The sequence below is a fragment of the Engystomops pustulosus genome, chromosome 10, assembly GCF_040894005.1.
Source record: "Engystomops pustulosus chromosome 10, aEngPut4.maternal, whole genome shotgun sequence".
Lineage (NCBI taxonomy): Eukaryota > Metazoa > Chordata > Amphibia > Anura > Leptodactylidae > Engystomops > Engystomops pustulosus.
Genome location: NC_092420.1, coordinates 86,919,121 through 86,946,317, shown reverse-complemented (window position 1 = coordinate 86,946,317; position 27,197 = coordinate 86,919,121). Strand labels below are relative to the sequence as shown.

Genomic DNA, 27,197 nt, shown 5'->3' with positions numbered 1-27,197 from the left:
GAATCCGTCGTGTTTATGTCGGCCACGCCCCCAATTTTCGTTGCGTGCATGCCGGCGCCGATGCGCCACAATCCGATTGCGTGCACCAAGAACCCGGGGCAAGTCAGGGAAAATCAGCGCAAAACGCTAATATTCGGGTAACCCGATGGAGAAACGCGATTCGGGCCCTTAGTAAATGACCCCCACTATTTTTAATTGTCAGATCCTGCTTTGTAGCATGTGACTGCGCCCCTAATGCTGCCCACCACTTTTATGCAGTTGGTTCTGCCCAAGGCAAGAGGCTCAACCTGCCCCATGGCTGGTACATCCTTGGCAGAATGCGTAAACTGTTACTTGTAAATGCGCTGTATTGGGATAATGTATTATATACATTGCTGTATTATGTTAAATTTTCAATAGCAGTTTTATGTGTGAGCTAAATGAAGCTGCCCAATATGTACATATAAAATATGCAATATCAGGGCCGGCACCAACACAGGGCATACCTGGGCAAGTGCTCTGGGCCCAAAGTTGCTGGGGCGGGAGGCACATAAGGCTGTACATAAGGAATTCATGGGGGGCTTATATAAAATAACCATAAGGGGGGCTGTTTGGGATGATAAACCAGGGGATATTTTAGGGAACAGGAGACTGCTTTATTTTCTGAATTTTTAATGTCACCACAGGAGTCTGGGCTTTGTCACCCAGGGGCCTACTGAAACCTGTAGCCGACCCTGTACAACATGACTACTTTCTTGGCCCTTTTAATACAGTGACCAGCAATGATAGATGGTGATAAATTTAAGAAGTATATTTTTATATACCATTTTTAGAGCTTGGAAATTCTTTATATGTACAGGCAGTTACAGACGACCCCTGGTATTTTAAAGACGGCCCATGTATCTGTATGCTGAACTCAACCATTTCACTTGCAAATCAGTGAATCATGGTGTGAGAGTCACAGCGGGCTTCTTACTCGAGGTCTACAGCGGAGCACCGGGAGAAGCATCTCCTGTGTGCACGGTAGACACTTCTCTTTGTTGGATGATGAAGCTCTTCCTCGTATGTTAGATACTGATTTTATTATTCTCTATGTGATTGTTTCTATAAATAGACTGTTAACATTACAGAAAAGCAAAAACAACTATAAACATGAATAGTAATAAGAAGGGTGTGACTAGCGATGAGCGGACCTGGTCAGGATTGGGTTCGCCAAGTACGGCTAAACACTTTATGATTCCACCAGTGATCAGTGCCGGCAACCATCACGGCTGTGAACCCTTTTGGTGTAAGTGGCAAAAACACCCGACATCAGTGCCGGGAACCGATCATGAGTGTTAACCCTTTAAATGCCACTTGCAAAGCTGCTGGCAGCATTTTAATTCATTTAAAGGGTTGACAGCCGCAATCGGTGCTAGTGGGTGTCACCAGCACAGATGACCCCGAACATGAACTTTTGTCTGAAATTCGAGTTCAGGCTCAGGGACCTAAACCTGCAAAGCTCGGTATGAACCCGGGTCCGCTCATTAATAATTATGACCATGTCATAGACCATGAGGTGGGCTGAGAGTGATGGGCACCTGGGCACTAAAGGTTATGATCTCCTTACTAAAAAAGGACTCAAACAGCAAAGGACCCTCATGTAAGAACAGTATTCGGACCCCTTGCCCGTATCTAATATAGGACACCTCTTTTAAAGGGTCTCCCCTCAAAGAAAACCAGTATTGAGTTGGACACTTTATAAGTTTTCGTGACTTACCTTTTCCATTTAATTGAATTCAGTCATTAAAGAGAAGTTTTAAATTTATGCAAATTATATCGTTGGTGTACCCGGGGCGGACCTTGTCTTCCAGTGCCCCTGTTAATTTTTTTTTATACTCCCCATAGTATGTCCAAACAATGGCCTCATACAAAATGATCGTTAACTTTTATAGAAAAGGAAACATGTGCACCAACCCCCATGGCCCTTCCCCAGGTGCAACATAAGGCTAATCTGCATAAAGTTAAAAACTTAATTTTTTCTTTGAGTGAGTTTGGAAACTTACGGCTCAAAGGTTTGAAATGTTTTGAAAATTTTTTTTTCATTTATTTTTTTAATTAAAAAAATTCCTAAAAAAAGTTCCTAAAATCATTTCACCATCAGATAAATGTCATGTAAAGGGACCCTCCAACGTTTTAAGGCAAAATTGGGGCTGTAGGCTCCATGTTTAACTTGGGTATATTGGTGCCTGGTTCCTGTGTGCCTTTTGGATATGTCTATATAAGTCTCCGCTTTGTGTTTAACTGCGCAAGCAGAAGGGGCACTCGTAGGGGCGTTTACGTGTGTGCACTGTAGCATGCCGACGGAGGGTATAGAATATAGGAGAAGGTTTTGCCACATGTTTTACAGGTGGGGATATCTTACATGATATCTTCCTGAAATGGGCCATTTAAAGCACATGGTTATATGTAAGAGGCCTTAGGCCAGTGGTGGCGAACCTATGGCACGGGTACCAGAGGTGGCACTCGGAGCCCTCTCTGTGGGCACCCAGGCCATAACCCCAGCATGAAGTTCACCAGACAGGACTTAAAGCATCTTCCTGCAAAATCTTCCTACAATGATAGGCGAATTTGCCCTCCTCCTTTCAACTGCATTGGTGTTTTTAGGAGGCTGAACAATTGAAAGTTGTCAAAGAACTGGGAGAAATAAATTACTGCTTCAGTTGCTGTGCTGGCACTTTGCAATACAGAAGTGGCTTTTGGCTAACGTTTGGGCACTCAGGCTCTAAAAGGTCAATGTGCTGTCAATGTGAATTTACCAATGAGGCTCTGTATACCTGAGGCTGACGGTGAAAGGAGGTCCCATGCTAGAGCAATGCTCTATCTTTTTTTTTAACCAACATTTTACTTTCCATTTTAGAAGTCAAATATAAATTCGATTAACAGTCCCATTATAGATTTCCATCCAGATCAGAGTCAGAGTCAGCGTCGAACATACAAGTACATATATATCAGTTTGCAACATGAGCTACTCACGCAATATTCAAGCATATACTACATATATGCCGATGTGGGGGGCCATCCAACATCCCCCCAACAAGAAATGCTCCCTGCTCCCCAATTGGGAGACCATCAGAGCGCATTCATGGCTGCGCAGCGGGCGAGGGCACTGTCAAGGACAGTACTTATCCTCTAACCCTAATTCAATGCTATAACTTGGGCTGGATGGCTCTCTATGGAGAGGGGTGAGTAGCACTTACCCCTCCACTTTACTAGTAGGCGGTATGCTACACCCGACCAGGGCATAGCATCTGTTCGTGTGTAAGGAGCCTAAGATCCTTGTACCAGATTAGAATTGTAGAATTCATAGAGGGTTGACTTTTTTTCTCACGACTGTTAGCAATCTATAAAATCAATGTGCCTATAAATATATCATAAGGAGCAAACCTGTTCAGAAAAATTGAAAAAAAAAAATCTATTCCGCCCTCCCACCAACCAGCACCCCGCCCGCCAAGCAGCAGAAAATGATCATTAATTATGGCTCAGAGGATAGAATTGTGGAGAATCCCTTACAAGATGTTTACACGTGTGAACCTGTTGGGGCCACTTTCCATCTAACGACTCCCACATTATTAATCTCCGAGACGCCGCTTCCTGCCATTTCAAAGAGAGGAATGTCCCATGCTCTAGAGGGAACGCGGCGCTAAAGTCCCGGGGACATTATGTTAATGACATTACTCCATTTCTGGAAGCAATGCTGATTAAATATTCATTGACTTTGATTATAGTGAAATTAGGGCTAAAGCGCGAACTCAAATTGAGTGGAATAATGGCAGTGTAAATAATGCATAGTCTCTAAATTGAAAACAGCAGCTTGTGCGCCGCGTCGCCCCCTTTGTCATACTGCCATTTGTGTGGGAACGCGGTGCTCTGATCTCAGACAGCTCGGGAAACGCGAGCTGGAATAAGAGACTGGAATAGTTACAAGTTTAGGAAATTTAAAATAATTAGACAAAATGTTGCATGGCTAGGTGTGTTCCCTTATGGCTTCCCCGACACAATCAGGCTGGCGAAAGTGGAGAAATCATAGACATCACGCTTTGTGTTATGCTTGTTACAACTTGGGGTTTCCTTTAAGGCAACCTGTGAACTAATCGAAATATATGGTGTATTATTTAGGGTATGAATACTCCGATTTGTGTGATGGAGTTGTCCTATCTCGTCACATCTACGGGACTGATGGAGACTACTATAATGGGTTGGGTAATTATATCTGTCCCTTAAAGTTTACAGAGAGGCAGCACATGATAGATGCTCAGGTGGCTGGAGTGATGGTAAGAATGAAAGTAACTTAGCTCTTTCCTTCTCGTCTTTCTCTTTTTGGGACCATCTGGTCTGTTGTTGCCACCATCAAGTGTTAGGAAGTAAGAGTTTTACTTATTGAGACTTTGCCAATTAAGGCCACTTTGCAGGAGTGTGGAGACTTATAGCCATTGATGCTCCACTAGGGGATGCTGGGAAAAATTCAAATACATTTTCAAGGATTGGACAGGGAAAACAAAGCCTCATTTGCTAACTTTGTAAGGCAGCTTCTTAACATCAAGCATGACTTTCAGGAAGCCTTATGACATGATGTGGGATTAAAGCCAAACCAGTATGTCTATTCCAGAAGGAACAGATTCCCAACAGTTTTTTCCTGGTTGCCTCTCTTCATTGCATTGTTGGGAACTAGTTTAGTTGAGTAAGAGGCTTTTGACTATGGTCGGGTAGTAAGAACTCTCCTTACAGAGACTTTGCCAATGAAGGCCTTATAGGCGTGTGGAGACTTATAGCCATTAAGTCATGTTTGATGTTAAGGGGGCTGCCTTACAAGGTATCAAAAAAGGTGTGGTTTTCCTTATCGCATCCTGGAAAACTTATTTGCATATTTCCCACCTCCAATAGTCATCAGTCTTGGAACCTCTCTCACCTTTTTGTGACCTCAGTGGGTACAAGAGGAAGAATGATAATGACAGCCTTCTCCCTCTTGTCACTGATTGGCCACAATGGTCATATTACCACAAACTATTTTACTTCCTGCCAGCGATATCAGCAGTGGAATACAGGGTCATGTTGAGCAAACGGGGAGATGAACCCATGCCAGTCTTCCTCGTACTTTTGGGAACCCCTTAAAACCCCTTCTCAATGTTGTCAAGCAATAAGGAAGATCAGGGGGTTCCAGACTGACAATTTAGTGATTGGTGTGGGTACCATTGATGGGTTAATAGTATTCAGATACATATCATTTATCTATTGTATAGGTGAAAAAATTATTTTTTTCTTTTTTTTATAAAAAAAATTTGGGATGTATGAACGGCATGTAGAAAAAGGGGCAAATCACCATTTGTGCTCACAAATCTTGCCACTTTCCAAAAAGATGGTGTGGTAAGGGTACAGAAAAAGCAGGGTCATCAGTCTCCCTTAGATTTATGATCTTTCTCACCCATCCCCTGGTGTTAAAACTCACTACAATCAGCTCCAGTCCCCTATTAGAGTCAACTGTATTGAGGCTGCAGGCCTAAATTATTGGGTTTAAAAATGCCAGGCTTGATACCTGCCCAACATTGAGAGGTTATTACACCAATGTAGCTTTTACATTGAATATTACAGCAGTCATCTTGGGCTACCTGCATTTCGCTTTTCGGCTTTACTGTATAACCTAGAGCAGAATGAGCAGAGCCATCTCCATATGACAGATAGGAGTGTGATACTGAGAAATCTGTTATAAACTGCTAGAATCCATATCCGATAAGACCAGATAGTATTACAGTATACTACAAACTAAGCCCCCAACTCTGGTCACTCCTTGGATTCTTAGTTTCTGCTGAATTTAATAATCTCTTTTCTTTTTAGTAATTTTTAGCCTTTTACACTTAGGTTTAAGTTTAGATGATATGATGAAAAAAGATGTGGCCTATTATGCAAAGGTGTGCACAATTTTTTTTTTTTGTTTTTTTTTTTTGTTGCAAGCTGAGCCAACAACCAGGAGATCATGTATCATTAGACACTTAGTAAATCTGTCTACATACCTGTAGTAAGCATGGTCCCTGATAATCTCTGAGGAATCTCTTAGTGATCTTCTTCTGCTGACCCCAGTGATCACCTCTGACCTGTGTGGTCACTTGATTGTTTTTCCTGTGTTTGTTCTTCCTACAGCGCCTCCGCAGGAGAAAGGAAGCATTACATGTTGTCCACAAAAATCATTCTCATACAATAATTATTTTGTGCATATAGTGTAGACAATGTAGTGACTTTCATTTCTAAATGACTATTTTTTAGATTTCTAGGACTTCTTAAAAAAGATACAGCATCACGCGTGCCTCGGGTTTAAGGGTCTTGATATTTTTGAAGCTCTATAAGGTACTTACAGCTTATATATTCTGCTTCTAGGGCTGTAAGGCTTACATGACATCAGTTCTGTGATATACCTTGGTTTCACCTTGGCTCAGCAGCACTTGTATCCGCAGCGTTGGCAGCGAGCGGGTTACATAATAATAAAAGAACATGTGAAATTGTCAAAAAGATGCATTTTGCAGGTATTTAAAAGGCCCTGATTAGCCTGCAGCAGGAAATCCTTTTGATGTGAACCTCTGAGCAGCACTTATCTTCAGTCAAATTGTAAATAGCTCTGCTAATTTTTATCTTATATAATTTTTAATCAGCCCCCTGGAATTAATCTTCTTTTCTAGTAGAAACGGCTGCATCTCGAGAAACAGAAATTCTCCGTGGTGCCAAATAGCGAAAATCAAACTTCAATAAAACTATTGTCACTTTTTTTTATGACAATTCAGACCCTGCAGGTCTGTACTGATACTAAGTTATAGAGTAAAAGGAGTTTATATTCTTCCCGGCTTAAAGAGAGTGCACTTGTCATATCCATTATCTCGGTGCAGAGCAGTGGCGTAACTAGAGTCCACTGGGCCCCGGGACAAAATTCCTAATGGGGCCCCCCCCCAATTATACCTAAAAAAAAACCTCAAAACCCTTTCTGCTAACCGATATTTCAGTGATTATTACATATTCTGCCCCCCCACAATTAATTATTTAATATTCTCTCCCCCCACAATGAATTATTACATATTCTGCCCCCCACAATGAATTATTAAATATACTCTCCCCCCATAATGAATTATTAAATATTCTGCCCCCCCCACAATTATTACATATTCTGCCCCCCCACACAATGAATAATTACATATTCTGCCCCCCACAATGAATTATTACATATTCTGCCCCCACAATGAATTATTAAATATACTCTCCCCCAATAATGAATTATTACATATTCTATCCCCCCACAATGAATTATTACATATACTCTCCCCCCATAATGAATTATTACATATTCTATCCCCCCACAATGAATAATTAAATATACTCTCCCCCCATAATGAATTATTACATATTCTGCCCCCCACAATGAATTAAATATACTCTCCCCCCATAATGAATTATTACATATTCTATCCCCCCACAATGAATTATTACATATTCTATCCCCCACAATGAATTATTACATATTCTCCTCCCCCACAATGAATTATTACATATTCTGCCCCCCACAATGAATTAAATATACTCTCCCCCCATAATGAATTATTACATATTCTATCCCCCCACAATGAATTATTACATATTCTATCCCCCACAATGAATTATTACATATTCTCCTCCCCCACAATGAATTATTAAATATACTCTCCCTCCATAATGAATTATTACATATTCTATCCCCCCACAATGAATTATTACATATTCTGCCCTCCCCCACAATTATTACATATTCTCTCCCCTCACAATAAATTATTAAATACACTCTTCCCCCACAATGAATTATTACATATTCCCCCCCTCACAATTAATTATTACATCTCCCCCCCCCCACACACACAATGAATTATTACACATTCTCCCCCCCCCCCCCCCCCACAATTAATTATTATATTTCCCCCACAGACACACACAATTAATTAATTATACAATAAGCCCCATTTAAAAAAAAAAACTATACTCACCTCTGGCAGCGGGTCCCGCGTCTTCTATCCTCTAGCCGCGGGCGGGCAGGAAGGGGTGCGCGGCCGCGTGATGACGTCATCACGCAGCCGCGCATCCCAGTTCATGGAGCGATGTGCGACGGGGTTGTCTTCCGGCCACATCGCTCCAGTATAGTGCTCGAGCGGCCGCTTACTGCCGCATCGAGCACTATTCAGTGACGGGCAGGAGCTTCCTGTCCGGACGGACGGAGGCTCCTGCCCGACTGCCAGTGGCGTACCGACCGCGGTCGCCATTGAGACAGTCGCCCGGGCCCCCCCGTCCGATGGGCCCGGTCTCAATGGCGACCGCTGCGACCGCGGTCGGTACGCCACTGGTGCAGAGACCATGTTTGTATGGAGAACTCTCAAGTTATTGGGCTAAAAGACTAAAAAGCCTCTATTGATGGCTTATGCCTCATACTGGTGAATGGACATAATGTTAGGATGACGCGGGATGGTGAAAGGTCCATGTTTACTTACGGTCTATAATGGACAAAAAAAAAATCACTTTATTCATCTCGAACAACATGGCAACATAAATTGTGAGAATAAAAATTCCACCCATTTTATTCTATCTTCCTGCAAAGTTGATCCAGAAGAAGCCAATCCTGCTTGAGGTGGAAGCCATGTATTCACAACCCACCACTAAGAAGGTAGTTCTCATCCAGGCCATTCCTTTGCTCTTTTTGTGAATTACTCCTTCTCCAACAGAGATCTATGACCTTGATGACTCGACAAAACTACAAAACGGTATCTGGTGATAGTGGTGCACCAGCCATGAGTTTAGCCTCTTGCCTCGGGCGGCACCACCTACAACAAGATGGGGGGCAGCATCAAGAGAACAGTGAACAGCTTCATAGCAGGACAGGACACTTAAAAATAATGTCTCTTCATTCATTCCTCATTTCAGCATGTGTGCAACACTGCATGGAGAACCCGCTTACTAAAAATAACATGGTATATTGCTAATGAATGGGGCAGGGGGAGGGGGTGCTATACTACAGCTCACCTCAGGCAGCAGAGAGGTTCATCCTATATGGTGATAAAATATCCCATGTTGGTCAGATGCATCTGAAACAATGAAAATGATGTAGGATTAGATTTTTATGATGGGTCTGAGATATCTTAGATGCACATGCTATTATACAAAGACTGCTGGAGATGGTGTGAACCCACTGGGTTAATGGGGAATTTGAAGTGTGTCACCCATAGTAGGATATTTATTTGTAGCATGGACTACATATGGATAAGTCTCCTTAAGAGATGGATGGACAAGGTCTTATTACAAAAGTAGGAGAGTAAAATCATAGTCACAAGTGAAAGTTGGAGAACAGACCATAAAGCGTGGTCAAGGACATACATTGGGTCAATACCCAATAGATCAAAAACTTCTTCCCAGAAAATCCCTAGTGCCTGGGAAAGGGGAACCTAGAAAAAGAAAGTGTACTATCGCTGCTCAGCTGGGATCAGTTACCAAAATCACTTGTGACAAAGAGTAAGCAAACTGATTGACATGAGGAGTGTCCAATGACCACTGCAAGGTCCAGCCCCAGAAGAACAGGGGACCACTGCAATGTAGGAACCAGAGAAAGGGTAAGTACATTCTCTATTTGTTTTGTCACCGGGTTTTCCATAATTTGTGGGACCCCCTTTAAGACCTTATTTCATGGAAAATAGTAGTGGAGGATTGGTCGTTAAGAAGAATGGGGCACTTGAACATGTGCTAATGTAAGGAGTAAATAAGAGGTGGGTAGCCAATGCCGTCATTCAACCCACCAGCAATGCATAGGAATGGTGTAGGGAAACAGGTTACAGGTCTATTAGGCACCTTCCCTAATATTCCGCTACCAGACCCTCCATATTTTTCTCAATACCCCCCTGAATTCTCGTTCCTCTTCAGTGGTGTCATTTACATTAAAGTTAATAAGAATGAAGTAAGAGCCATGATTCATTGAGTATGTGATTATTAAAATCAACTGACATTTCCACCAAATACCATGGAAATTATGGCACTCGGGAATCATTTTATGTTGAAAGCATAAAGTCTTTATAAAGGTTAACCCTATAAGCTACTTTGCAGATGTATATAATATTTCCAACAGAAAGACGGAGATTGGATGACTCGTCTCCATCGTAAACAACACAAATTTTTTTAATGGAGGCACCGGCAAGCTCTGAGCAATATATGGCAACCCACTGGTTGGGGGGCCTGCCGGGATTGCTTATCTAATTACAGCATATATACTTATACAATGGAGAAGTCTCTTTACATCACCTGGAGATCTTCAATGAGAACAACCGTAACATGAGCTGCCTCAAAAGCTTCTTTTCCACTTAAACAATACACGGTTCTGCACTGATGAAGGGAAAAAACTCCAAAATTGCTATCTACAAATTGGGGCACTTTGGGGCAGATTTACTTACCCGGCCGATTCGCGATCCAGCAGCGCGTTCTCTGTGGTGGATTCGGGTCCGGCCGGGATTCACTAAGGCAGTTCCTCCGACGTCCACCAGGTGGCGCTGCTGCGCTGAAGACCATCGGAACGCACTGGAGTTCACCGAGCTGGGCTGAGTGAAGGTAAGTGCAAGCTCCGCAACACTTTTTGTTTTTTAAATGCGGGGCGGTTTTTCCGAATACGACGGGTTTTCGTTCGGCCACGCCCCCTGATTTCCGTTGCATGCATGCCGCCGCCGATGCGACACAATCCGATCGCGTGCGCCAAAATCCCGGGGCAATCCAGAGAAAATCGTCACAAAACGAAAAATTTTCGTAACCCGCCGGTAAAACGCGATTCGGGCCCTTAGTAAATGACCCCCAATATACCGCTCTGCACTGATGATGAACAAGAATTTCCAAACAGCTGTCTTCGGAACGTTGTCTCTTTTCGACGGAGTATCTACTCTTTTTCCCATGAATTTTGAATAAACCCTTTGGGGACAAATAAACCCTCCGACCCTAAAATCTTAATGATGAATCCTAAAGTTTCATTTTTCACCTTTTTTTCCGGTAGTACATTCCACGTCTCGTTCTTACTCTCCGTGGAGCCCCCATCCTGGAAACTACTTTGGGTAAATCATCTTCCCGTCTGCCGGCACATAATCTATGTCAGAAAAGAAATGAAGATATATTTTGTTTTGCCCCCATAAGTGTAATGAAGAGTGTACACATCATCTGGTCCCATTCTCATGCATTGACAACTATATTCCGCCAAGGCTCCATTCCATGTAAAAACCATATGTGCAGGAGATAAGTTGCATATTTCCACAACGGCAATGTTTCCATTTACATAAAAATCCTTCTAAAAATAAGTGAGACAGTGTCAGGCAGAAAACATCTTTGAGATAACAGCAACAAAACTGTCAGCCTTGTGTTTCCTTCTGATAAATACTCTCCCTTTGAATTCATCGAGCAGAAAGCTGTTTGATGCTCAAATGAGAAGAATTTATCAATCACGCTACAAAGAAACTCTTCATTTCCTCTCCGCCAGCTCAGACCTTAACCCGTCCTGTTTGTTACACCACAAAAATAAACAGTGGACACTCTTTAAGGATTACTCCCTCCAGTACTTTCTTTGTACGTCTTAAAAGTTCCTATTACCACTGACTGACAGATTTTTCCAATTTTGATTTCATATTGGAAAAAAAAAAGTACATTTTTCGATGTAGTGTTGGTGGCTGCGGATCTACAGTGCAGATCTAAGTATTAGATTCCCATTTCTCTTATGTCCTAAACACATATGTGACTAGCATGATTACGTTTGGGATAAGAGATTTGTGGACATACTGTAATTTATGGTTAGAAAATGTTAATTGTCAGGAGTTCACTGTCCTCTCCAGCTATAAAAGGAAAATCTTCCTGTAACTTGCCAATACGTAAAATAAGGATGACAGCATCCCAGGTAACTTCACCTGTGGTCACACATAGTGGTCTATCTAATTGTTTGTAGCAGATGTCCTACTGGAGGCCTCTATGTGGTGATGTCCTACTGGAGGCCTCTATGTGGTGATGTCCAACTAGAGGCCTCTATGTGGTGATGTCCTACTGGAGGCCTCTATGTGGTGATGTCCTACTGGAGGCCTCTATGTGGTTATGTCCTACTGGAGGCCTCTATGTGGTTATGTCCTACTGGAGGCCTCTATGTGGTGATGTCCTACTGGAGGCCTCTATGTGGTGATGTCCTACTGGAGGCCTCTATGTGGTGATGTCCTACTGGGGGCCTCTATGTGTTGATTTATTACTGGAGGCCTCTATGTGGTGATGTCCTACTGGAGGCCTCTATGTGGTGATGTCCTACTGGAGGCCTCTATGTGGTGATGTCCTACTGGAGGCCTCTATGTGGTGATGTCCTACTGGAGGCCTCTATGTGGTGATGTCCTACTGGAGGCCTCTATGTGGTGATTTATTACTGGAGACCTCTATGTGGTGATGTCCTTCTGGAGGCCTCTATGTGGGGATTTCATACTGGAGACCTCTATGGGGTGATGTCCAACTAGAGGCCTCTATGTGGTGATGTCCTACTGGAGGCCTCTATGTGGTGATGTCCTACTGGAGGCCTCTATGCGGTGATGTCCTACTGGAGGCCTCTATGTGGTGATGTCCTACTGGGGGCCTCTATGTGTTGATTTATTACTGGAGGCCTCTATGTGGTGATGTCCTACTGGAGGCCTCTATGTGGTGATGTCCTACTGGAGGCCTCTATGTGGTGATGTCCTACTGGAGGCCTCTATGTGGTGATGTCCTACTGGAGGCCTCTATGTGGTGATGTCCTACTGGAGGCCTCTATGTGGTGATTTATTACTGGAGACCTCTATGTGGTGATGTCCTTCTGGAGGCCTCTATGTGGGGATTTCATACTGGAGACCTCTATGGGGTGATGTCCAACTAGAGGCCTCTATGTGGTGATGTCCTACTGGAGGCCTCTATGTGGTTATGTCCTACTGGAGACCTCTAGGTTGGTGAAAGAAGGATGAACTCTCATCATCACACCATAAAAGAAAAGAGGACTGATCTACCTGTGCCAAGACTCTTTTGCAGCCCTGACCACAAAGTCGATGATTTTAAAGTACTTGTATTAAAAGACAATTTCAAATCTCAGATGAAAAGAAGGGTCTGGGATTACAAGTATCCGATAGCATTTGATACTCTCAGAACAGGAATGAATGTGTCACGTGGATTTATGTCTTTTTATAACTCTTATGAAAGCTTCTCCTCAGATCTGGTGGGGTCATCAATGCCATGGACAAGATCTCACTCAAGGGGCAATAAAACCATCTCACTCCACAAGGGCTACAATATTTACTGCTAATAGTATTTACTCTTCTATCCCTACATTGATTGTTCTGTTTCTGTTGCCTTACTGTGGCCATTTGTGTATAAAATTGTGTTCTACTCAGATGTTGTCTTATACCCAGTTGATGAAGAGACCTGAGAAATCGCAAAAGCTTGCAATTGTCACCATCTTTAGCCAATAAAACGTATCATCAACTGAGGACTCTCAACTTTCATCTGGTTAGAAAGTGGTCATTTGGGTAAATCCTCAAAGGACAGAAACATGTCCTACAAAGATGGCATCCTGGGATAGTAAGTAGGCCTTATCCTTTGTGATTAGGGACTATCTGGACTAATCTCCAAGGTTCTGTTATACAAAGTCTGGTGCTCCATAGGTCCTGTAATGTACCTGTCCAGCAACAGCGCAACCACAACCAGGCTTGGCACCAGCTGACAGACTGGGTAAGTGGTGGAGAACTAACCCTGCGAAGTCCCAGCGTGTTAAGGTCCTGCCTGCAGCAGATAAGCTGCCCTGACAAGGGCGAACCTGGAACCTAACTAACGGTCCCGCATGACCCTACAAGATGATAAAGATGGTGGATCAGACAGGTGACAGGAATTTAGTCTGAGACAGGGAAAACGGGCTTACAACAAGAGATACACAACACTGAGGGACAAACAAGAGATACAGACAGACAAGCGGAGTCGGAACAAAACCGGGTTAAACCAAGATGGCGGCAAAGGTACAGAATAGTATAGCAATAGAATGGTCGGTAAGCAAAGCAGAAGTCAAATACACAAGAGCAAACAACAAGATAGCAAGGGCACTAGAGCAAAGATCAGACTGAATAACCAGCACCCTTTGAAGGAGGTGGGCAGAATATGAAGAGAGCAATGGACACATCCCCCGGCATTGACTGGTTCAGCCATCCATCACTCAAGCCACAGCTGCAGACAGAACAAGCTCCAACTCACACGCAGCTTTCCCAAGGAAAGACCCTGAGAAGGAGCTGTCAATCGGTAGGCAGCTCTGGGTGTGGTTACAAGCACCGAAGCCGGAACCTGATCCCATTCAGAGCAATTTGCAAGTTCTGACATGTCCATTTTAGGGAACCAGCAAATTAATCTACCATTTGACCCCAACATATACACAACCACAAAAATACAAAACGGTTCTGTCCAAATGATCATTATCGATTCCGCCTCTCCTCATCCAGTAAAAGGTACGAATCGATGAATGATTCCATCTAAGCGGCTCTGGTCGAGTGACACGTAAGAGAAGGCTTCTTTGTGTTTTTGGATATGTGGTTTTCTCTTGTATTCCCTGCACCGCCTCTTCAAACACGTCCTCAAAACATAATTTCCAATCATGGTAGGGGTGCAATATTCCGGCAGCCGCCTCTGAGGAAAGACAATGCTTAATGTCATCGAGATGCTGTGTTGTCAAAATAAAATGGAAGGCCATAATTTCAGCCCCATCCTATCAGTCTGTCAGGCAGCAGGATTGTAAGCGCAGACAGATTCTGTGATATCAAACAAATTGTAGTACTTGTCAACTCAGCCTGAAAGGAAATGATAAAATCCACAGCCGCTGATGTTATAAATTGCTAACCGGGTAGCAGAGGTGATCTAGAACTATTCTGTTCCTTCAATTATGTAAAAGGCGAAACATCTTAAAGGAGAAGTACTTGTCATTTTTCTCTTTACTCCATTGGTTCTCATTTTATTTGCTATATTGTAGTGTCTCAAAAATCAATTAGCATTAAAGGGGCTTTCCACCCTAATGATTTTTATGGCTTACATACGATAGACCTGTCATATCACATAGGTCATGGTCCAACACTTGGGAACCCATTGATCTGGTTATTCCAATTTCTGCCGCCTCCGGAATCATCACAGAGAAAGAAGTCAGCAGTATAGCTCCATTCTCTGCATTGTGGCCCGGCCAGGTAATAGCAGCTTAGCTCCTAATCAAGTAAATGGGGGCCTAGGTGCAGTCTTCAGAGCGAGCCAGTACCACTGGACATAGAGCTGTAAATTGGGATTCGTTTTTAATGGATTGGCTGTTAATATCATTAACCTGAAAAACCACTTTAAATACAGGCCAGAAATCTTCCATCAAATCTACCTTCAAAACCCAGCATGATAAACCAGGGACACTTACTTATAGATCCAGGCACCGGGACTGTGGTATCTTCTTATCTGTGTTATCCATGGCCTCATTCCTTCTAAAATTAAATCAGAAAAGTTTTTGTGGTGTTACCAGAGCCCCTCTATATTCTGGCTTCACGGGCTGTTACACTATCTCACCCTCCCCCCTGCTCCCTTGGCACAGAGTTCTTCTGCACAGTATAACAGCCTGTGAAGATGCAGCATGGAGCCCTTCAGGCTCATTAGCATAATTTTAAAAAAACAATATTCTTAACAATATAAGAAAATCACCACAGTCACTTTGTTGCCATAGACATGAAGATAACAAAGGAGATGACGATCCGTAGTCAAAGGAAGCCATCCATTGGCTGAAGATAGTCTCATGTTACAGAGATTCTCCATAGACTCTCATGTGGGTTCATAATGATTGGATCCTTCAGCTCTGTGTTCAGCACCAGGGACAACACGTCACGTAGCTGTTAGAGATGAGCGAGCACTAAAATGCTTGGGTACTCGTTATTCGAGACGAACTTTTCCCGATGCTCGAGTGCTCGTCTCGAATAACGAGCCCCATTGAAGTCAATGGGAGACTCGAGCATTTTTCAAGGGGACCAAGGCTCTGCACAGGGAAGCTTGGCTTAACACCTGGGAACCTCAGAAAAGGATGGAAACACCACGGAAATGGACAGGAAACAGCAGGGGCAGCATGCATGGATGCCTCTGAGGCTGAGTGACAGAATGAAGCTAGATAGCATCTAAAACATGCAATAATTGACCCTGACACTATAGGGGACGGCATGCAGAGGCAGCGGCAGCAGTGGCAGGCTAGAGAGTGTCATGGCGACATACCCTAAATGGACTCAGGCTTCAAACCAATGGGTGGCAGAGAGGAACCAAAGGAGGTGAGCAAGAAGCGCTGAAATTATTTCCTCTGTGAACAAAAGGTTGACGGTATATTTAGTCGATAACACAGCATGGTGGCGACATATTGACCAAGTTCCATAACGTATCTGGTGAAACACCCGAAAAATGAGCCTGACACAGCTCGTTTGATAAGGGGACGACATTTGGAGGCAGCCATGGAGAGGACTTCCATTATTAAGAGCGACAGTATGGGGCATCCATATTGCGCTTCTATGATTGCAACTGCAGGTCTCCAGCATGGTGGCGACAGACGCGCCGAGTTCCACTATATATGTGGTGAAACACCTGAAAATTCTGCCTGACACAGCCCGTTTGATAAGGGGACCATGTATGGAGGCAGTGAACTAGTAGTAGATTAAAGGTGCTGCAGTTAAAACTATGTTAGTTGGATCTTGGGATGGAGCTGGCGCTCCGCTGCCAGGCGAGCTTTCGCCAATCCAAGCCCCTGTCTCTAGGCTACTCCCCAAACAGCACTTCCAAGAACCTTTTGTATAAGATCAAGTGTAGTAGCGTTCTTATAAGTTTGGGATATGGCGGGTGAGGGGAATGTAAACAGATGCGCAAGAAGCGCTGAAATAATATCCCTAAATGGTAAAAGTTTGGCAGTATATTTTGTGGATTACACAGCAGGGTGGCGACAAAGTTAACAAGTTTGATGTGGAATGCCCTGTAATAGCTCTTGGGCGGTGTGCCTTTTATCGCCTAGGCTCAGCAGTTTGAGCACCGCCTGCTGTTGCTTAGCGACGGCACTGCTGCTGTGCCTAGAGCTAGCAACTGATGGCGCCATGCCCACGGATGGTAGTTCGGAGGAGGAGGTGGAGGAGGGGTGGGAGGAGGAGGAGGCATAGTAGGCCTGAAAGACCTGGACCGAGGTAGGCCCCGCAATCCTCGGCGTCGGCAGTATATGACCAGCCCCAGGGTCAGACTCGGTCCCAGCCTCCACCAAGTTAACCCAATGTGCCGTCAGCGATATATAGTGGCCCTGCCCGGCAGCACTCGTCCACGTGTCCGTGGTCAGGTGGACCTTGTCAGAAACGGCGTTGGTCAGGGCACGGATGATGTTGTCTGACACGTGCTGGTGCAGGGCTGGGACGGCACATCGGGAAAAGTAGTGGCGGCTGGGGACCGAATACCGAGGGGCGGCCGCCGCCATGAGGTTGCGAAAGGCCTCGGTCTCTACCAGCCTATAGGGCAGCATCTCCAGGCTAAGCAATCTGGAGATGTGGACATTGAGGGCTTGGGCGTGCGGGTGGGTTGCACTATATTTTCTTTTCCGCTCCAGCGTCTGGGGTATGGAGAGCTGAACGCTGGTGGATGCTGTGGAGGATCGTGGAGGCGACGATGGGGTTTTTGGGCCAGGGTCCTGGGCAGGGGGCTGACTATCAGCTGACACAGGGGAAGGAGCAGTGGTGTGCACGGCCGGAGGTGAACGGGCTTGTTGCCACTGAGTGGGGTGTTTAGCATTCATATGCCTGCGCATACTGGTGGTAGTTAAGCTAGTAGTGGTGGAACCCCTGCTGATCCTGGTTTGGCAAAGGTTGCACACCACAGTCCGTCGGTCATCCAGTGTTTCCTTAAAGAACCTCCAGACTTCTGAAAATCTAGCCCTCGCCGCGGGAGACCTCGCCACGGGAGCTTCACTACGTGACACATTTGGCGCTGATGCACCAGCTCTGGCCCTGCCTCTCCGTCTGGCCCCACCACTGCCTCTTCCAACCTGTTCTGGTCGAGGACTCTCCTCCGTCTCAGAAGCACTGTGTTCACCCGGCCTCTCAACCCAGCTTGGGTCTGTCACCTCATCAGCATCCGATCCCTCAGTCTGCTCCCCCCTCGGACTTCCTGCCCTGACAACAACTTCACCACTGTCTGACAACCGTGTCTCCTCATCGTCCGACACCTCTTTACACACTTCTTCCACTACGTCAAGAAGGTCATCATCACCCACAGACTGCGACTGGTGGAAAACCTGGGCATCGGAAAATTGCTCAGCAGCAACCGGACAAGTGGTTTGTGACTGTGGGAAGGGTCCAGAAAACAGTTCCTCAGAGTATGCCGGTTCAAATGCCAAATTTTCCTGGGAGGGGGCAGACTGGGGGGGAGGAGGCTGAGGTGCAGGAGCTGGAGGAGTGCCGATTTCGGTGACATGGGTGGACTGCGTGGAAGACTGACTGGTGGACAAATTGCTCGAAGCATTGTCGGCAATCCACGACATCACCTGTTCGCACTGTTCTGGCCTCAACAGTGCTCTACCACGAGTCCCAGTAACTTCAGACATGAACCTAGGGAGTGTAGCTCTGCGGCGTTCCCCTGCTCCCTCATCAGCAGGTGGTGTCTCACCCCGCCCAGGACCACGGCCTCTGACCCCTGCAGTAGTTGGATGCCCACGTCCCCGCCCTCGTCCTCTACCCCTAGCCCTCGGGTTAAACATTTTGAAAATGAAAGTTATAACTTTAATTTTTTTTTTACTTTTTTTTTGTGTTTTTTTTTGTGTTTTTTAGTTTTTAAAACCAAACGATGCTATCCTATTGCTTAGGCTATTTTCTAGCCAACTATGAAAGCACACTGCTATGCCAGATGAGATGACGCTGAGTTATGAAAAAATAAACGTAAAATAAAAAGTAAATGGCAGACTGTGCCTAATTGAAATCCAACCCATAATAAATTGTCCCACTTCGGTCTTTGCGATGGATATGTGCGTCACTAAGCGCTAAACACAACGGTCGCAAGTCTCACTGCAAATTCCTCACAATATGGTACTAGCTGCAAATAAAAAAAAAAAATGTATAACGTTATTGTAGCCCTAAGAAGGGCTGTTGGGTTCTTGGAGAATCACTCCTGCCTAACAGTAAGCTAATAGAACACCCTAACGCTTTCCCTGACCAGCAGCAGCTCTCTCCCTAGCGGCATCCAGACACAGAATGATCCGAGCAGCGCGGGCAGCGGCTAGTCTATCCCAGGGTCACCTGATCTGGCCAGCCAACCACTGCTATCGACGTGTAAGGGTACCACGTCATGCTGGGTGGAGTGCAGAGTCTCCTGGCTTGTGATTGGCTCTGTTTCTGGCCGCCAAAAAGCAAAACGGCGGGAGATGCCATTTTCTCGAGCGGGCGAAGTATTCGTCCGAGCAACGAGCAGTTTCGAGTACGCTAATGCTCGGACGAGCATCAAGCTCGGACCAGTATGTTCGCTCATCTCTAGTAGCTGTACATCACAAGGACTGTTCCCGGTTGCTGTGCTTTCTGTGTGGATAACTTTTGAACCACAAGAGATATTGCAAATCCGATCACGGCGATCGATTTCTGAAGCAATTTTGGTGTTTGATCTGTTACACGCAATACAATACTATTGTACTTTATTGACCACCTTCCCATTGAAAAGCTGATCCTTGATCCAATATGGCGGCAATCAAGATGGCAGCCAGGGGCGTAACTTGGAAAAGCAGGGCCCCATAGAAGACTTATCGGCCCCTCCTTAAAAAATTTACACATTACACTCATATGTACACGCATTTATATACCTATATACATAAACATAGTTTTTTTCATAAACATACAGTTCTTCACTCATACATACAAATTTATGCACTCTTAGACACATACGCACACACATATAGAGCATATAAACATCACATACATACATATAGTGCCGTATACAGATACACACATACAGTATATGTACACCATACACACATACAGCATATAGACATCACAGATACACACATATATACAGCATATAGACATCACAGATACACACATATAGTGCCGTATACAGATGCACACACAGGGTCGGACTGGGGTGCCTAGGGCCCACCAGAGGAATTGATTTTGGGGGCCCACCATACCGCTACCTAGAAATATTCCCCATTTCACAGGAGTTCACAGTGGCTGGATTGTGCTTAGCACTAACTTACCAATAAGAATAACTAACTATGGCCCTTAACCTCCTCTTCTCTTCAGCACATAAGACTAGGCACTGACATTATAGAAATAGTCTAGATCAGTGATGGCAAACCTTTTAGACACCGAGTGCCCAAACTACAATCAAAACCCACAATTTTTAGCGAAGTGCCAATGCGGCAATTTAAGCAGTAACTTCTGACTCCCTGGGTTTAAATTGTAATAGCACCTGAGAACCCCAATACAGCAGAAAGAAAGAGAAAACATTTTGGATTATCATTGTAGCTCCTTCCAGGGTCCTGGGCTGCCTGGGACTACAAGAGGTCTTGAGCCCTGTCTGGCGAACTCTGCACTCGGGTGATGGCACGGGTGCCAATATAGAGGGCTCTGAGAGAGGGCACCCGTGCCATAGGTTCGCCACCACTGGTCTAGATATTCAGTAATTACAGTTATAAGACTCAGAACTGGGATTCAGTACCTCACATGTCACACGTCTTCTCCTTTGGGTACTGAATTGCAGGACGACTTCTCCCTTTATTTTCTTATCACTGGAGAATTTTCCACCAGATACCTTCATCTCTGTGTGACACATCTCCACACTGTGCAACTAAAAATATCACCGTCACTGCAGCATAATGTCACCTGGATAACAATGTCCCACACTGTGCTAGTACTACTCCTATCCTGTATATATGGGGACAGCACAGTACTACTACTCCTATCCTGTATATATGGGGACAGCACAGTACTATTCCTATCCTGTATATATGGGGACAGCACAGTACTACTACTCCTATCCTGTATATATGGGGACAGCACAGTACTTCCACTCCTATCCTGTATATATGGGTACAGCACAGTACTACTACTCCTATCCTGTATATATGGGCACAGCACAGTACTACTACTCCTACCCTATATATATAGGCACAGCACAGTACTACTACTGCTATCCTGTATATATGAGCACAGCACAGTATTACTACTCCTATCCTGTATATATGGGCACCACACAGTACTACTACTCCTATCCTGTATATATGGACACCGCACAGTACTACTACTCCTACCCTGTATTTATGGACACCGCACAGTACTACTACTCCTATCCTGTATTTATGGGCACAGCACAGTACTACTACTCCTATCCTGTATTTATGGACACAGCACACTACTACTACTCCTATTTTGCATATATGGGCACAGCACAGTACTACTACTCCTATCCTGTAAATATGGGCACAGCACACTACTACTACTCCTATTTTGCATATATGGGCACAGCACAGTACTACTACTCCTATCCTGTAAATATGGGCACAGCACACTACTACTACTCCTATCCTGTAAATATGGGCACAGCACAGTACTACTACTCCTATCCTGTATATATGGAAACAGCAAAGTACTACTACTACTATCCTGTATATATGGGCACTGCACAGTACTACTACTCCTATCCTGTATATATGGGCACAGTACTGCTACTCCTATCCTGTATATATGGGCACAGTACTATTACTCCTACCCTGTATATATGGACACAGCACAGTACTACTACTCCTATCCTGTATATATGGGCAAAGCACAGTAGTACTACTCCTATCCTGTATATATGGGCACAGCTCAGTACTACTACTCCTACCCTGTATATATGGACACAACACAGTACTACTACTCCTATCCTGTATATATGGACACAGCACAGTACTACTGCTATCCTGTATATATGGACACAGCACAGTACTACTGCTATCCTGTATATATGGACACAGCACAATATTACTACACTTATTCTGTATGTCTGGGCACAGCACTAGTACTCCTACCCTGTATATATGGGCACAGCACAGTACTACTACTCCTATCCTGTATATATGGGCACAGTACTACTACTCCTACCCTGTATATATGGACACAGCACAGTACTACTACTCCTACCCTGTATATATGGACACAGCACAGTACTACTACTCCTATCCTGTATATATGGGCACAGCACAGTACTACTACTCCTATCCTGTATATATGGGCACAGTACTACTACTCCTACCCTGTATATATGAACACAGCACAGTACTACTACTCCTACCCTGTATATATGGACACAGCACAGTACTACTACTCCTATCCTGTATATATGGGCACAGCACAGTACTACTACTCCTACCCTGTATATATGGGCACAGCACAGTACTACTACTCCTATCCTGTATATATGGGTACAGCACAGTACTACTACTCCTATCCTGTATATATAGACACAGCACAGTACTACTACTCCTATCCTGTATATATGGGTACAGCACAGTACTACTACTCCTATCCTGTATATATAGACACAGCACAGTACTACTACTCCTATCCTGTATATATAGGCACAGTACTACTACTCCTATCCTGTATATATGGGCACAGCACAGTACTACTACTCCTACCCTGTATATATGGGCACAGCACAGTACTACTACTCCTACCCTGTATATATGGGCACAGCACAGTACTGCTACTCCTACCCTGTATATATGGGCACAGCACACTATTACTTACACTTATTCTGTATGTCTGGGCACAGCACTACTACTCCTATCCTGCATATCCCCCTCCCCCCTTATTACATATAGTCTTCTAGTGCCCATTAATTATATATATTCCTGCAACCACTCCCATTATCATATATAATATTCTAGGGGCCCCTTTAATATATGTATATATTTCTGCAATTAGTGAAAATAACAAAACTCACTCACCTTGCGGCGCGTGCCGGCAAAGAAAACCGGGCGCGTCGCACGCACAATGCGCGGCAAAGCGCTGCGCATTACATTAAAGACGGTACTCGAGTGGCCGCTTACGGCCGCATCGAGTACCGGTACTGTCACGCACTGGCAGGGGCCTCAGGTGGGGATGGAGGCCCCTGCCATAGCGGACATACCGGGGGCCCACTATGGACAAATCCGACCCAGCAGGCAGGTGCCTGCCGTAGTGGCGGTAACGGGGGCCTAGTCCGGGCCAGTCCGACCCTGTGCACACATACAGTATATGTACACCATACACGCATACAGCATATAGACATCACAGATACACACATATATACAGCATATAGACATCACAGATACACACATATAGTGCCATATACAGATACACACATACAGTATGTGTACACCATACACACATACAGCATATAGACATCACAGATACACATATATACAGCATATAGATATCACAGATATGTTATATAATACTGTACAATGGGCAGCATAATATGTATATAATGAGGCACATCCCCCATTCTTTCGTGCCAGGTAAGATGACGGGCCCCCAGACTCTGCGGGCCCCATCGCGGCTGCTATGGCTGCTACCACTGTAGTTACGCCCCTGATGGCAGCCATGTTTCAAATGTAGCCTCAAAGATAGGCCATTACTGGCTGAGGTATCAAATATATCATTTTTCCTTCAGTTTCTGAAATAAAAGGGTATTTTGAATGACCCGGTAGAAATAAATAAAGCCGTATGCAGGTGATTCACATGGCTAGAAGTCTCTGTAACCCATGAACTAGTGGTCATGCCATGTCAGTCCTCCCATCCAGCGCTGTCGGATATGTCTGACATGTGACATGTTTACTCTCTGCTGCCATTTTCTTGCACCTCACCCCTCCCGCCTTCCTTGTCACCTTGGGCCTAGGCCTTACCGTCAGCCTGTTTTTGCATGGACTGACACCACAGAAGTGACTGACTAATACCGACGCCAAAGATTTTTTTTTCTCCTGACAGGACAAGCGCTTGATGCTACAGACTGGGCGCGTGGTTCGCATACAGAAATTTCCAGAAGAATTTTGATGCCATGTAAACCGGCCGCCTCCATAAATATTTATCTAGCAGTAATGGATTCTCTCAGTTGTACCTCTAAATGAAAGAAAGGTGTAAATAGACGTTGAGGCCGATCGCTAGCGCTGAGGTACAGTATCGCACGTCTGAAGAGCTGCCAATGTATTATCTGGCGGGTGAAGGGCACATCGCTCTGAGGTAACTGGAATTCATTCTCTTGTCATTATTGATTTCTGAACGCTGCCTCTCATACACATCTCCCTCTTATCTGATGTCCTTCATTCCTGTCAGCTTCTTCCATGCCGTCTCAGGGAGAGATATAAATCAGCCCACAATATGAGGCATGCACTGCTACCCATCGCGCACATAACCGTGTGATGGATAATGTGTCCCTCAGATAAATCACAGACTATAGCGCCATAGTTCTGACCATAGGAGCGTCAGGGGCCGCAGGGTGCCGACGCTCCGACATGAATCTCCCACCTTTTATCGTCATGCGGTTTTCAGGTTACAAACTCTGTGGTGATTTGTTTCTTAATATATGTTTTTTAGCGGTAGAAGCTCAGGTCTTCTCATGCTGAACTCTTAAACTTCGGTAAAGACGAGAATTTTAAGTGAATCAGTCTGGACGAAGATGCAGTCAGTGTGTAGTGTTGTGGGAAAAGATTCAGTACAACTTATTTTTTGGCCTCATTCAATGATATCCAGGAGTCCAGGAGGCCTTCTCTATAACATGCTGCATGCAGGTAGGACACTGTGTACAATCTGCTCAGCTCCTCCTGCTCTATAACATGCTGCCTGCAGGTAGGACACTATGTACAATCTGCTCAGCTCCTCCTTCTCTCTAACATGCTGCCTGCAGGTAGGGCACTATGTACAATCTGCTCAGCTCCTCCTGCTCTATAACATGCTACCTGCAGATAGGACCCTATGTACAATCTGCTCAGCTCCTCCTGCTCTATAACATGCTGCCTACAGATAGGAGACTATGTACAATCTGATCAGCTCCTCCGGCTCTATAACATGCTGCCTGCAGATAGGACATTATGTACAATCTGCTCAGCTCCTCCTGCTCTATAACATGCTGCCTGTAGATAGGACACAATGTACAATCTGCTCTGCTCCTCCTGCTCTATAACATGCTGCCTGTAGATAGGACACTATGTACAATCTGCTCAGCTCCTCCTGCTCTATAACATGCTACCTTCAGATAGGACCCTATGTACAATTTGCTCAGCTCCTCCTGCTCTATAACATGCTGCCTACAGATAGGAGACTATGTACAATCTGATCAGCTCCTCCGGCTCTATAACATGCTGCCTGCAGATAGGACATTATGTAAAATCTGCTCAGCTCCTCCTGCTCTATAACATGCTACCGGCAGATAGGACACTATGTACAAACTGCTCAGCTCCTCCTGCTCTATAACATGCTTCCTGCAGATAGGACACTATGTACAATCTGCTCAGCTCTTCCTGCTCTATAACATGCTGCCTGCAGGTAGGAGACTATGTACAATCTGCTCAGCTCCTCCTGCTCTATAACATGCTGCCTGCAGATAGGACACCATGTACAATCTGCTCAGCTCCTCCTGCTCTATAACATGCGGCCTGCAGATAGGAGACTATGTACAATCTGCTCAGCTCCTCCTGCTCTATAACATGCTACCTGCAGATAGGACACTATGTACAATCTGCTCAGCTCCTCCTGCTCTATAACATGCTACCGGCAGATAGGACACTATGTACAATCTGCTCAGCTCCTCCTGCTCTATAACATGCTGCCTGCATATAGGACAATATGTACAATCTGCTCAGCTCCTCCTACTCTATAACATGCTGCCTGCAGATAGGACACTATGTACAATCAGCTCAGCTCCTCCTGCTCTATAACATGCTGCCTGCAGATAGGACACTATGTACAATCTGCTCAGCTCCTCCTGCTCTATAACATGCTGCCTGCAGATAGGACACTATGTACAATCAGCTCAGCTCCTCCTGCTCTATAACATGCTGCCTGCAGATAGGAGACTATGTACAATCTGCTCAGCTCCTCCTGCTCTATAACATGCTGCCTGCAGATAGGACACTATGTACAATCTGCTCAGCTCCTCCTGCTCTATAACATGCTGCCTGCAGATATGACACTATGTTCAATCTGCTCAGCTCCTCCTACTCTATAACATGCCGCCTGCAGATAGGACACTATGTACAATCTGCTCAGCTCCTCCTACTCTATAACATGCTTCCTGCAGATAGGATTCTATGTGCAGTGATATGAGCCCAGGAGTCCTTCTGTATAACATGCTGCCTGCACATAGGACACTATGTACAATCTGCTCAGCTCCTCTGGCTCTATAACATGCTACCTGCAGATAGGACACAATGTACAATCTGCTCAGCTCCTCCTGCTCTATAACATGCTGCCTGCAGATAGGACATTATGTACAATCTGCTCAGCTCCTCCTGCTATATAACATGCTACCGGCAGATAGGACACTATGTACAAACTGCTCAGCTCCTCCTGCTCTATAACATGCTACCTGCAGATAGGACACTATGTACAATCTGCTCAGCTCCTCCTGCTCTATAACATGCTGCCTGCAGATAGGACACTATGTACAATCTGCTCAGCTCCTCCTGCACTATAACATGCTTCCTGCAGATAGGACACTATGTACAATCTGCTCAGCTCCTCCTGCTCTATAACATGCTGCCTGCAGATAGGACACTATGTACAATCTGCTCAGCTCCTCCTGCTCTATAACATGCTGCCTGCAGATAGAATTCTGTGCATAAGAACATCTCTCCCAAATTGAGCTAATCATGGAAGAGTCATGCTGTTTGTATTTTAGGGGTGCAGAGGGAACCCATAATGAGCCCAGGCTGGTACCATTAACCAGGCAATATAGTCTAGGTCTAGTACGAATTCAATATTGTGGTCAGGCACTTCAACTGTGCTCCTCACATTGCCCCCTTAGGCCCCTCATAAAAGCCCTTACTCTCCACAGAGATTCTCATCTTTACAATGGCACCAGAACCATGGTTCTAGCTACTATGCAGCCCAATATAGGGGTGTCTGAAGTCACACTTCCCCTCAAAC

At 44.9% G+C, this 27,197-nt stretch overlaps 1 protein-coding gene and 2 long non-coding RNA genes across 3 annotated transcripts in view; 1 reads left to right on the top strand and 2 right to left on the bottom strand.

Annotated features, from left to right (window-relative positions):
- LOC140103671 (uncharacterized) overlaps positions 1-6,371 on the bottom strand; it is a 44,688-nt gene extending 38,317 nt beyond the window's left edge. The window contains exon 1 of the long non-coding RNA XR_011850161.1: positions 6,027-6,371. This is a non-coding gene — a long non-coding RNA (uncharacterized lncRNA). The remainder of the gene's footprint in view (positions 1-6,026) is intronic.
- Positions 1-27,197, top strand: part of AGBL4 (AGBL carboxypeptidase 4) — a 1,134,440-nt gene that overhangs the window by 810,258 nt on the left and 296,985 nt on the right. The gene's annotated exons all lie outside the window — the stretch shown is intronic.
- LOC140104944 (uncharacterized) lies at positions 8,405-11,126 on the bottom strand. The gene is made up of 3 exons (XR_011850460.1): positions 11,027-11,126; positions 9,040-9,101; positions 8,405-8,840 (listed from the first exon to the last, which is right to left on the bottom strand). It is a non-coding gene; the product is annotated as an uncharacterized lncRNA (long non-coding RNA).